Raw genomic sequence first — 10000 nt, 5'->3', positions numbered from 1 at the left:
TGGTAGGATTTCAACGGGGTCCGCCTCGGGACGCACGAGCACGCACGGGGCGGTCGCACGCCTTCGGCTCGCCCCACCGGCAGGACGTCCCACGATACATGCCAGTTAAACACCGACGGGCGGTGAACCAACAGCGTGGGACACAAATCCAACTACGAGCTTTTTAACCGCAACAACTTTAATATACGCTATTGGAGCTGGAATTACCGCGGCTGCTGGCACCAGACTTGCCCTCCAATAGATACTCGTTAAAGGATTTAAAGTGTACTCATTCCGATTACGGGGCCTCGGATGAGTCCCGTATCGTTATTTTTCGTCACTACCTCCCCGTGCCGGGAGTGGGTAATTTGCGCGCCTGCTGCCTTCCTTGGATGTGGTAGCCGTTTCTCAGGCTCCCTCTCCGGAATCGAACCCTGATTCCCCGTTACCCGTTACAACCATGGTAGGCGCAGAACCTACCATCGACAGTTGATAAGGCAGACATTTGAAAGATGCGTCGCCGGTACGAGGACCGTGCGATCAGCCCAAAGTTATTCAGAGTCACCAAGGCAAACGGACCGGACGAGCCGACCGATTGGTTTTGATCTAATAAAAGCGTCCCTTCCATCTCTGGTCGGGACTCTGTTTTTTTTTTTTTTTTTTTTTTTTTTTTTTTTTTTTTTATTTAAAAATTCTTTATTATCTAAATCATTATAATGATACAAGTTTGACCCACTACCTTACTACATTAGTGGGTCCTATTAGTGATACATTTTTATTACATTTTTTGCAGCTTAGTGTACTTATTAGTGGGAGCTACAGTTAACATTAATAAACAATGGGCATCTAATCTACTTGTGTTGCTTATACTAATTCCTATTATTAATCTAATTTATACATATTTACTGCAGCGTTACATGCGTGCCAGTGAAGATATAAACCTACTTTTACTGCCCTGCTCTTCGAGCTAACCCCGAAGAGCATGCCCCTGGCACTGGGCGGGCCTCGATGTTTATTCGCTGCAGTCCCTATCTTAATTTCCTATGTCTAATTCCTACAAACTACTCTATCCTACGTCATGTCCGGTAAGTGTGTGTCGCAATCGGTTGTTGTTCCCTACTCCCCCTAGTCCTGCACGTGGCGGTTCCCAACTTAGAGGTAGTCGGCCAGTCCATGCACAGGCGGTATGGGAGCAGGGCTCTTGGACTCAGTTGGTGGTTATTGTCGCTCATTTTTTTAATGTATTTCTCCTAAGTAGTCGATTAATACTTTGCGTGATATCTCGTTAGCCAGGGTGTTCAAGGTCTGAAACGTTTCTTCTCGTCTAAGTAATTGGTATGTGTCTCGGTTGGGTAGTCTGTCTCGTAGTCCGTTGGCGATATCATTGAAGAGGGGACACTCATAGACCACGTGCTCAGGCGTGCCCTCCGGATCGCCACAGTCACACGCTGGTGTCGCCCTTTTCCCAAACCGACATAAATATGTCGGGTAGGGTCCATGGCCAGTGAGAAAGTGGATCAACCCTCGCGTGGGCTCAAAGTACTTCAGGCCAAGTCGCTCCCTCACCTCGGGTAGGAACTGGAAAGTTCTTCGTCCAGTCTCTTCTGCTTCCCAAAACTCCTGCCAGAGCTCTTCCCCTTTTGACCTTATCTCTCTTTTGTCCCTTAATCTGATACCCATGATCTCAGCAATTTTCTCATTATTTCCCCTCTTGGCCCAATACCAAGCCGCCTGTTCTCTAATCTTTATATCCAGGGGACAGAGCCCCATTATTATTAATAGGGCTCCCCCTGGAGATGTTCTATAGGCCCCTACTGATCTTAATATCATGCTTCTCTGAACCCTTCTCACTGCCATGGCGGGCACCACCCTCGTGAGCCTGTGCGCCCAGACTCCCGAGCCGTAGCCCACTACTGAGGTTAGAATACTATTATGGTAAAGTCTAATTAGGTGTGGAGGAAGATGAAATCTTTTGTGGCCTATGGAGATTAAGTTATTTAATATCTGAAGGGCTCTCTGGGTGACTGTTTCAATATGCTTCCCAAAATTCCACCTCTCATCAATGATAACTCCCAGGTAACGTGTCTCTCGTCGTCGGAGAACTGGTGAACCATCTATTCTAACAGTCGGGTTTCTAATAAGGTTCCCTTTCAGTAGTAAGTAAGTCGATTTACTAGGTGATATCGTCATTTTTGTCGATTGGCACCACTTCTGAAGTTTGTCTAGTGCTGTCTCTATTTTTGGTTCTATGTCTTCGCGGCTACGGCCGCCAACCAACAGGAGGAGGTCATCCGCGTAGGCTATCACCTCTAGCACCTCATTGCTTTGTTGCAATTTATCTAGTAATGGCTCCATATGGATATCCCAGAAAAGGGGTCCTAAGACAGAGCCTTGGGGACATCCTTTAGTGATTACCTTTCCAACTCTTTCGCTAGACGATGATAACCAGACCTCCCGATCCTTACAATAGCTCCTCAGGCAGCCATATAGCGGCCCTGGACACTCTTTCTCCCGCAAGCAGGAGAAGAGCGAAGGCCACCAAAGGTTGTCAAAGGCGCCACTGATATCCACCATGATGCCAACCACGTATTTATGCGGGGTCGAGCTACAGACCTCAGCCGCCAGAGCAATAGCATCAGATGCTGATCGCCCCGGCCTAAAACCGAACTGCCTGTCACTCACCCCGCACAACACTCGGTGTGCCGTCAATCTGTCAGCCAGCAGTTTCTCTAATATTTTACCGAATATGTCCAACAGGCAAATCGGCCTGTAAGATTTCACATTTGCTGGGTCCTTGTCTATTCCTTTCTTTATGATGATTACATTTGCTGTTTTCCATCTCTTCGGAAATTTCCTCTGTCGGAGACACTCGTTGTAAAGATGCGTTAATGGCGCAGTTAATTGTGGCGCCAGAAACTGCACCACCTCCGCCACAATGCCGTCCGGCCCAGGAGCTTTACCTATTTTCAGTGATCTTATATGAGCTGCCACCTCCTCCTCTGAAAAAGGGTAGACAGCCGTCTCATTTCCGTATTCCTCCTGGTCTTCGTTTCTAAGTTGTTTCTGCCCTTCTGTTTCCCCTTCCGCATTGTCGTCAGGCAGCAGAGACTGGAGGAGGACCCCCGCAGTTTCCTGCCAGGACTCCGTCATCCTGTCTCCGTACCTGACTGTTGATAACTCCAGAGGAGAGCGGATTTTTTCCCTTACCAGCTTGTATGGGAGCCCCCATGGGTCCGTGACCAGCTGGTTAAGCACGAAATTCTCCCAACTTCGCATCCTAACTTCGCGTAGTTCCTTTTGGAACTTCTGCTTTTCCTCCCTGTATAATATCTGCCACCTTTGGCGTTCTTGCCAGACGACACTGCGCTGGTAGTGCCTTCTTAACCTTCTGACAGATCGACGCAGTTCACCTAGTTCTGCAGTCCATGGTGACGGAGAGGCCGCCATGGCCCTCCTCCTTGTAGGTACGGCTGCCTTCACCGCTCTTGTCACTGCATTCACCAGCTCCTCTGTTCTTTGGTCAATGTCTATGTCTAGATACATGTCACCTTCAGGTAATGGAGGAATGTCACACTCCCTTGCTAGGCGCTCCCAGTCAGCTCTTCTATAATTTAGTTGCACCTCCCACCCCGTGGCCCAGCGGCACTCTCTTTCGCCCAAGGTAAAGGATATCAAGTTGTGATCGCTTGTGGTGGCATTCTCTAGTACTCTCCAATTTTGAATAGAGTTAACCAAATTTGGTGTTATGAGGGTCACATCAATATTTGTGCCCTGTCCTCCCCCTGCAGCATATGTAGGAGGATTTCCAGGCCTGTTAGCCACCACAAGTTGTGATGCCATTATAAGTTCCTCAACTTTTTCACCGTTAGCATCCCTTGTGCCACTGTACCACAGGGGGGATTTTGCATTAATGTCTGCTGTTACTACTATTTTTCTTCCCTGCAACGCCGTGGTGACTCTAGCCAGGTGGTCAATATAAAGTTCTATATTATCCCCATATTGAAAATACATGTTTATGAGGATTATTGTTCCCATGGGGGTTTGAAGCTCCACGACGTTGCAGTGGCTAGTTGCGAATTGTGATAATGTGGTAACTCTGAGGAGCTTATTTGTGATTATAATCACTGCCTTCGGGTTATCTCCCGTGCTGACTATTTGCCAGCCTGCAGCGGCAAAAACTATCTTTCCAGCCAGGGAGTATGGCTCCTGTAGACAGAGTACATCTAGTCTCCTCTCTTCCACCTCCCTCCGGAGCTCCTGCATGACGAGTCTGCTATTATGACTGTTAAGTTGTCCAATGGTAATTTTAGTCATTAAGGGTAATATGTATGTATTCGGTCATGCGGCCAATTCTTGCTCCAGTCGAAAGCAATCCGTCCGTGTGCTATTACTGATTGCTGGTAAATTTCGTTAAGGTCAAATTTCTCACCTCGTCTGTCGAAAACTTTCTTGAGCAGATCACGCAAGGCTCCGAAGTCGGTGGGGAGATTCACTGATTTTAGCTGGATTCTGTCAACAGCCTCCATAACCGAGAAGGTTACCTTTCTACCGTCTTCATGTCCTACCCGGACCACATGTCGTAAGGCAGTGGTCAGGGTTGCCGGCTGCTCCAATCTAGATAATTGCATAGTATACTCCAAATTTGGGTATACCCTCACCGGATCAACCGGTGGGACTCTGACAACTGATGAGCTCTGTACAGTGGGGCTCGTGCTTGAGCTTGTCACTGTATTTTCTTGAACCGGTAGTTGATTTATATGATTGATTTGATTGTCTTTTGATGTTACAATGTGATTGTCTTTCGACGTTGCCACAGTTACAGGATGCCCTTGCCGTTGTAGGTGTATTATCGGCTTTTTTCCCCGGCTTCCAGAGGAGAGAGTTTCAGTCGTGAGGGGGAGATTGGTTTGTATACCAATGTCCATTGTTGGAAAGTCAGTCTGGGTTTCTTTATCTCGTGTTTCAGTTCTAGAGGCGCCGCAGAGCGACCTCAGAAACTCCTTAAATCTGTTTGCCCTCACGGCATCCCTCCTCCTTTTGCTCGGGGACTTCCGTTTTGGCATCCTATTTGGTGTTCCTGGCTCAGCCATAGTCTGTTCTGGAGATGAGTCTTTGCTCCAGCATCCTATATGTAGGGCAATTCCTGCCTGTGGCTCCGCAAGACTTCTTGCCTCTATTCTTACACGGTATGCAGACCGCCGCCGCCTTACAGTCTTTGCGGCTATGACCATGTTCCCCACATTTAGTGCATGCCGGCTCCCTGGTGCACAGCCTCAAGACGTGATCCAGGTCACCACAGTTGTGGCAACGAGGTACCACGACATAGTCTCTAGCATTAACGGCGTGAAAGCCGATATATATTTTGCCCATTGTTGTGATGTTCCGCCACATTTGTGCTGACACCTCGGCGACGTGATGAACGACATCACGACCCCGTGGCCCAGTCTTAAATTTTAATTTAAAACAGTTTTTGAATTCCTCTTCATTTATCTCCTCAAAATTTTGCAGCCTGATTGTATCTATTAATTCCTCATTGGTCATTATTGATGGTACGTCATATAATATGACTAAAGGATTTCGTTTCCTCGGTGGTTCGCATTTAACCACCGAGTTCAGTTTCTGATTGGTCAACAGTTTTTCTTTGTCATTCTCAGAAGCAACTTCAACTATGACAGAGTTTCTACTTGGTTTTATTCTTTTGATTCGTATCTTGTCTTTAACAGGATCTATGTTTTTTGTGAACAGTTCTTGAATCTTTTTGACACTGGTGTCTTGCCCAGGAAGTGTCCTGAGGAAGACAGCCGTGTCAGTTCTCTTTGTGATTCTGTCAATTGTGTCTTTCGTCGAGTTTTGTGGGCGCTTTGTGGGCGCTTGCGCGGCCACAGCTGCCCACGTCTTGGCTGGTTGCTTTCTTAGTCTTTCATTCTCTTTTTCGAGTTCTTCTGCCCTACCTTCTAGTTTGGCGTGGGCAATAGCCCATGCTGCCAACTCATTTTTAATAATGGCAAGACCAGCTTGGCTTATCTTGCCGTTTTTGATTTGTTGCTCCATGAGCGACGCTATCCTAGTGTATCTCTCCATAACAGTTTCATTCTTTGCCTGTCCCTGCTCGTCCTGTGGAGAGGGATCAGGCGCAATGGAAGCTCGTTGAGGCGCACACGTATCACTCGTTTCGTTGTCAGCCATGATTGACGAGTGATAAAAAGAAGTGGGAGCCCGTCTCTTGCCCCGGACCGGCTCCTCTGGCATGGGGGGGGACTTCTGCAGCTCGCCCACCGACCTCGCCCCTAGGTCAAGGGCACTTCCGAGCTGCCAGGTTCAGCGCACCGTCGCCAGTGCACTGGTCCTCGTCGGTGTCCCCGTCATCGATGATTTCACGCGACGCTCCTCGGCAACTGCACCCCGCACTCCGGAGAGGCGGATGCACCTCTCGCCCTTCGCCGCCTACTAGCCCGAGTTTCCACCATCTGGCCAAGGACCCACTCCTACTCAGGTGGCGGGCCGGTCCCCCAGACGTTCGGCGGTCTGGACCCATCTAACCTGGCCCAGGTGATGTCACCACCTCCTGGGTTTGGCAGAACACGCCCCGGTTACCCAGGGGCGCGGCGAAGCGCCCTTGCCGACTCGCGCCGCGATCCCACGCCGACAAACGAGACCGCCGGCATGCAGAGCACGTGATGGTCTGTGCCCTGCGAACAGAAAGGGACTGATGTTCGGTCCCTCGACACAGCTCCCCCTGTGCCACGCACCCTTCGCTTTCGCATCGGGTTGGGTCGCAGCTCTCCCTTTTGACGCAAGGCAAAATGCCGAGCTTGACGTCTGGCACCACGGGAAGGCGGAAAGAGCCACTTGGGAAGGAGAGGCTGTAAGAGACGCTTCACTTCCCCGAGTGAGGACTGCCGCGGCACGCCCGACTGGAAAGCGATACGCCCCAGTGCGAGCCTCCGTGCCTTACGGCGCGCCGGCAACGGGCGGGCCCGCGCCGAGACGCGCCGTCAAGCGACTGACCTCACGCCAGACTCTGTTTGCATGTATTAGCTCTAGAATTACCACAGTTATCCAAGTAACGTGGGTACGATCTAAGGAACCATAACTGATTTAATGAGCCATTCGCGGTTTCACCTTAATGCGGCTTGTACTGAGACATGCATGGCTTAATCTTTGAGACAAGCATATGACTACTGGCAGGATCAACCAGGGAGCTGCGTCAACTAGAGCTGAGCAGCCGGCCGCCCGGGAGTGTGTCCCGGGGGCCCGCGCGAACACGCAAGCGTCCGCTCAATCATTCTGCAAACAGGAGGAGGCTGAGCTCCCCTGCACAATACACCTCGAAACCCTCTCAGGTCCCGGCGGCGCGCAGCGCCGTCCCAAGTACTTGGTCGGGTTCGAGAGAGGCGCAATCGCCCGGAGTTAGGCGAGTAGACGCTTTCGGTGCGACCACCCGTGCTCCCAACTGAGCTTGCCGCTGCCGACAGAGGCCCGGGAGCGTGCTGTCGTGGCATTGCCGGCGGGAGACAACACGCGCCACCTACGGTGACCGGCAGCTCCAACGCCAGCGCCACAGAAGGACAAAAGCCCCACTTGGGTGCCGAAGCGAACTCTCCCAGCACAGCGCACACGCCAACACATCCGCACAGCTGCGATACAAACCACCAGCGAGAACCGCTGGGGCGACCGAGCAGCAGACGGCGTCGCGGCGCCGAGCGCCGGGCGGCGGCGCATCCTCAACGCACACAGTCCTCAATCGGACCAGCACACTGCAGATGTCCACCGCGCTTCGCACCGGGCCCGCGAGGACCTACTTTGGCCGCACGGCGCCGCGCGCAGGGTGCGCCGGCGCGCAGCTGCGACGCCTGCCGCGTCCGTCGGCCGGCGCGCCTGCCACTGGCCGCCCCCACCAGCCGGCTGTAGCGCGTGCGCCCACGCACCGCGCGGCCAGCACGCCGGGAGGCGCCCCCTCACCGGCCGGGGACGGTCCCACCCAGCCACCGCCGCGTATCGCTTCACACCCAGATGCCGTTCAGTTTCGTCGGCATGGTGGGTATCGCTGGAACAACCGGTTAGTACCTCAACCTATCGTCGCCATCACCGATTCACCCCTAGCGAGAACAACCGCACCACAACGGGTTACCATTTCTTCATTTGCGTAACTTCACCAGAAAACGTAGGCGTCCATCGCCATTTGCAACTTCAACCATTATTGCATGCCTGTGTCAGGTGTCACGCCACACTACGTCTGCCCACATACACGCAACAAAATGTGCACGCCTAGACAATACGTGGAAGGTGGCCCCCGTACGTATGCGATGTCCATTGCTCGAACGACTGTCAACCGGCTTCTGTAGCATGTCGCAGATATGGAACGCGCTGCACCATGCCATCACGGTGTGTGAGGAGAGACGACTAGGTCCGAATACATCAACAGACAGCTCATGCTGATCGCCATCCACGGCGTCCGTTCCTCCCACACGTCTCTATGGCGTACCACACTGCAATCCAGCTCTCATAGGGAGACGACACGTAGCTGCGTGCACAATATTTGCACTGTATGGTCCGCCGTTTTTGGGCGCAGTCGTTGTACGGTCACACATGTGCCACGATGTATCATTCAGTACATAAGGACGAATGTGCAGTACAGATTGTGGTTCACGCGTACGACATCAGCGGACAGTTGACACAGGCCGCACCACAACGTAGCCTGCGTACGTCGCATGCGAAGGGCATTGAACATGCAAACTTGTCACCAACCACCTTGCGAAGGCAGGGGGCAAGGTGGGGACGTGGGGAGAGGTGGGGGGGGGGGGGGGGCGGCATGTACGCCCTGCTGCCATCCACATTACAGTGTACAGCAGGAGCATGTGGAAAGTCAGCAAGACTTGCAAGGTGTTTAACATGAAGCGATACACAGGGGAGCGGGCAGTGCGAGTAGCGAACTATATTGCGAGGGTTGCGGGTGGGCAACACTACACTAATTGAACGAGTCGTATAACAATTACAGAGCAGGTTTAGGCGACAACGTGGGTTACGATAGGCGACAACGTGGGTTACGTTAGGGGACAACGTGGGTTACGTTAGGGGACAACGTGGGTTACGTTAGGGGACAACGTGGGTTACGTTAGGGGACAACGTGGGTTACGTTAGGGGACAACGTGGGTTACGTTAGGGGACAACGTGGGTTACGTTAGGGGACAACGTGGGTTAGGTTAAGGCACAACATGGGTTAGGTTAAGGCACAACATGGGTTAGGTTAAGGCACAACATGGGTTAGGTTAAGGCACAACATGGGTTAGGTTAAGGCACAACATGGGTTAGGTTACGGCACAACATGGGTTAGGTTAAGGCACAACATGGGTTAGGTTAGGGGACAACATGGGTTAGGTTAGGGGACAACATGGGTTAGGTTAAGGCACAACATGGGTTAGGTTAAGGCACAACATGGGTTAGGTTAGGGGACAACATGGGTTAGGTTAGGGCACAACATGGGTTAGGTTAGGGGACAACATGGGTTAGGTTAGGGGACAACATGGGTTAGGTTAGGGGACAACATGGGTTAGGTTAGGGGACAACATGGGTTAGGTTAGGGGACAACATGGGTTAGGTTAGGGGACAACATGGGTTAGGTTAGGGGACAACATGGGTTAGGTTAGGGGACAACATGGGTTAGGTTAAGGCACAACATGGGTTAGGTTAGGGGACAACATGGGTTAGGTTAGGGGACAACATGGGTTAGGTTAGGGGACAACATGGGTTAGGTTAGGGGACAACATGGGTTAGGTTAGGGGACAACATGGGTTAGGTTAAGGCACAACATGGGTTAGGTTAGGGCACAACATGGGTTAGGTTAGGGCACAACATGGGTTAGGTTAGGGCACAACATGGGTTAGGTTAGGGGACAACATGGGTTAGGTTAGGGGACAACATGGGTTAGGTTAGGGGACAACATGGGTTAGGTTAGGGGACAACATGGGTTAGGTTAGGGGACAACATGGGTTAGGTTAGGGGACAACATGGGTTAGGTTAG

The sequence above is a fragment of the Schistocerca piceifrons genome, unplaced genomic scaffold, assembly GCF_021461385.2.
Source record: "Schistocerca piceifrons isolate TAMUIC-IGC-003096 unplaced genomic scaffold, iqSchPice1.1 HiC_scaffold_696, whole genome shotgun sequence".
Classification (NCBI taxonomy): Eukaryota; Metazoa; Arthropoda; class Insecta; order Orthoptera; family Acrididae; genus Schistocerca; species Schistocerca piceifrons.
This window is presented reverse-complemented; position numbering follows the sequence as displayed.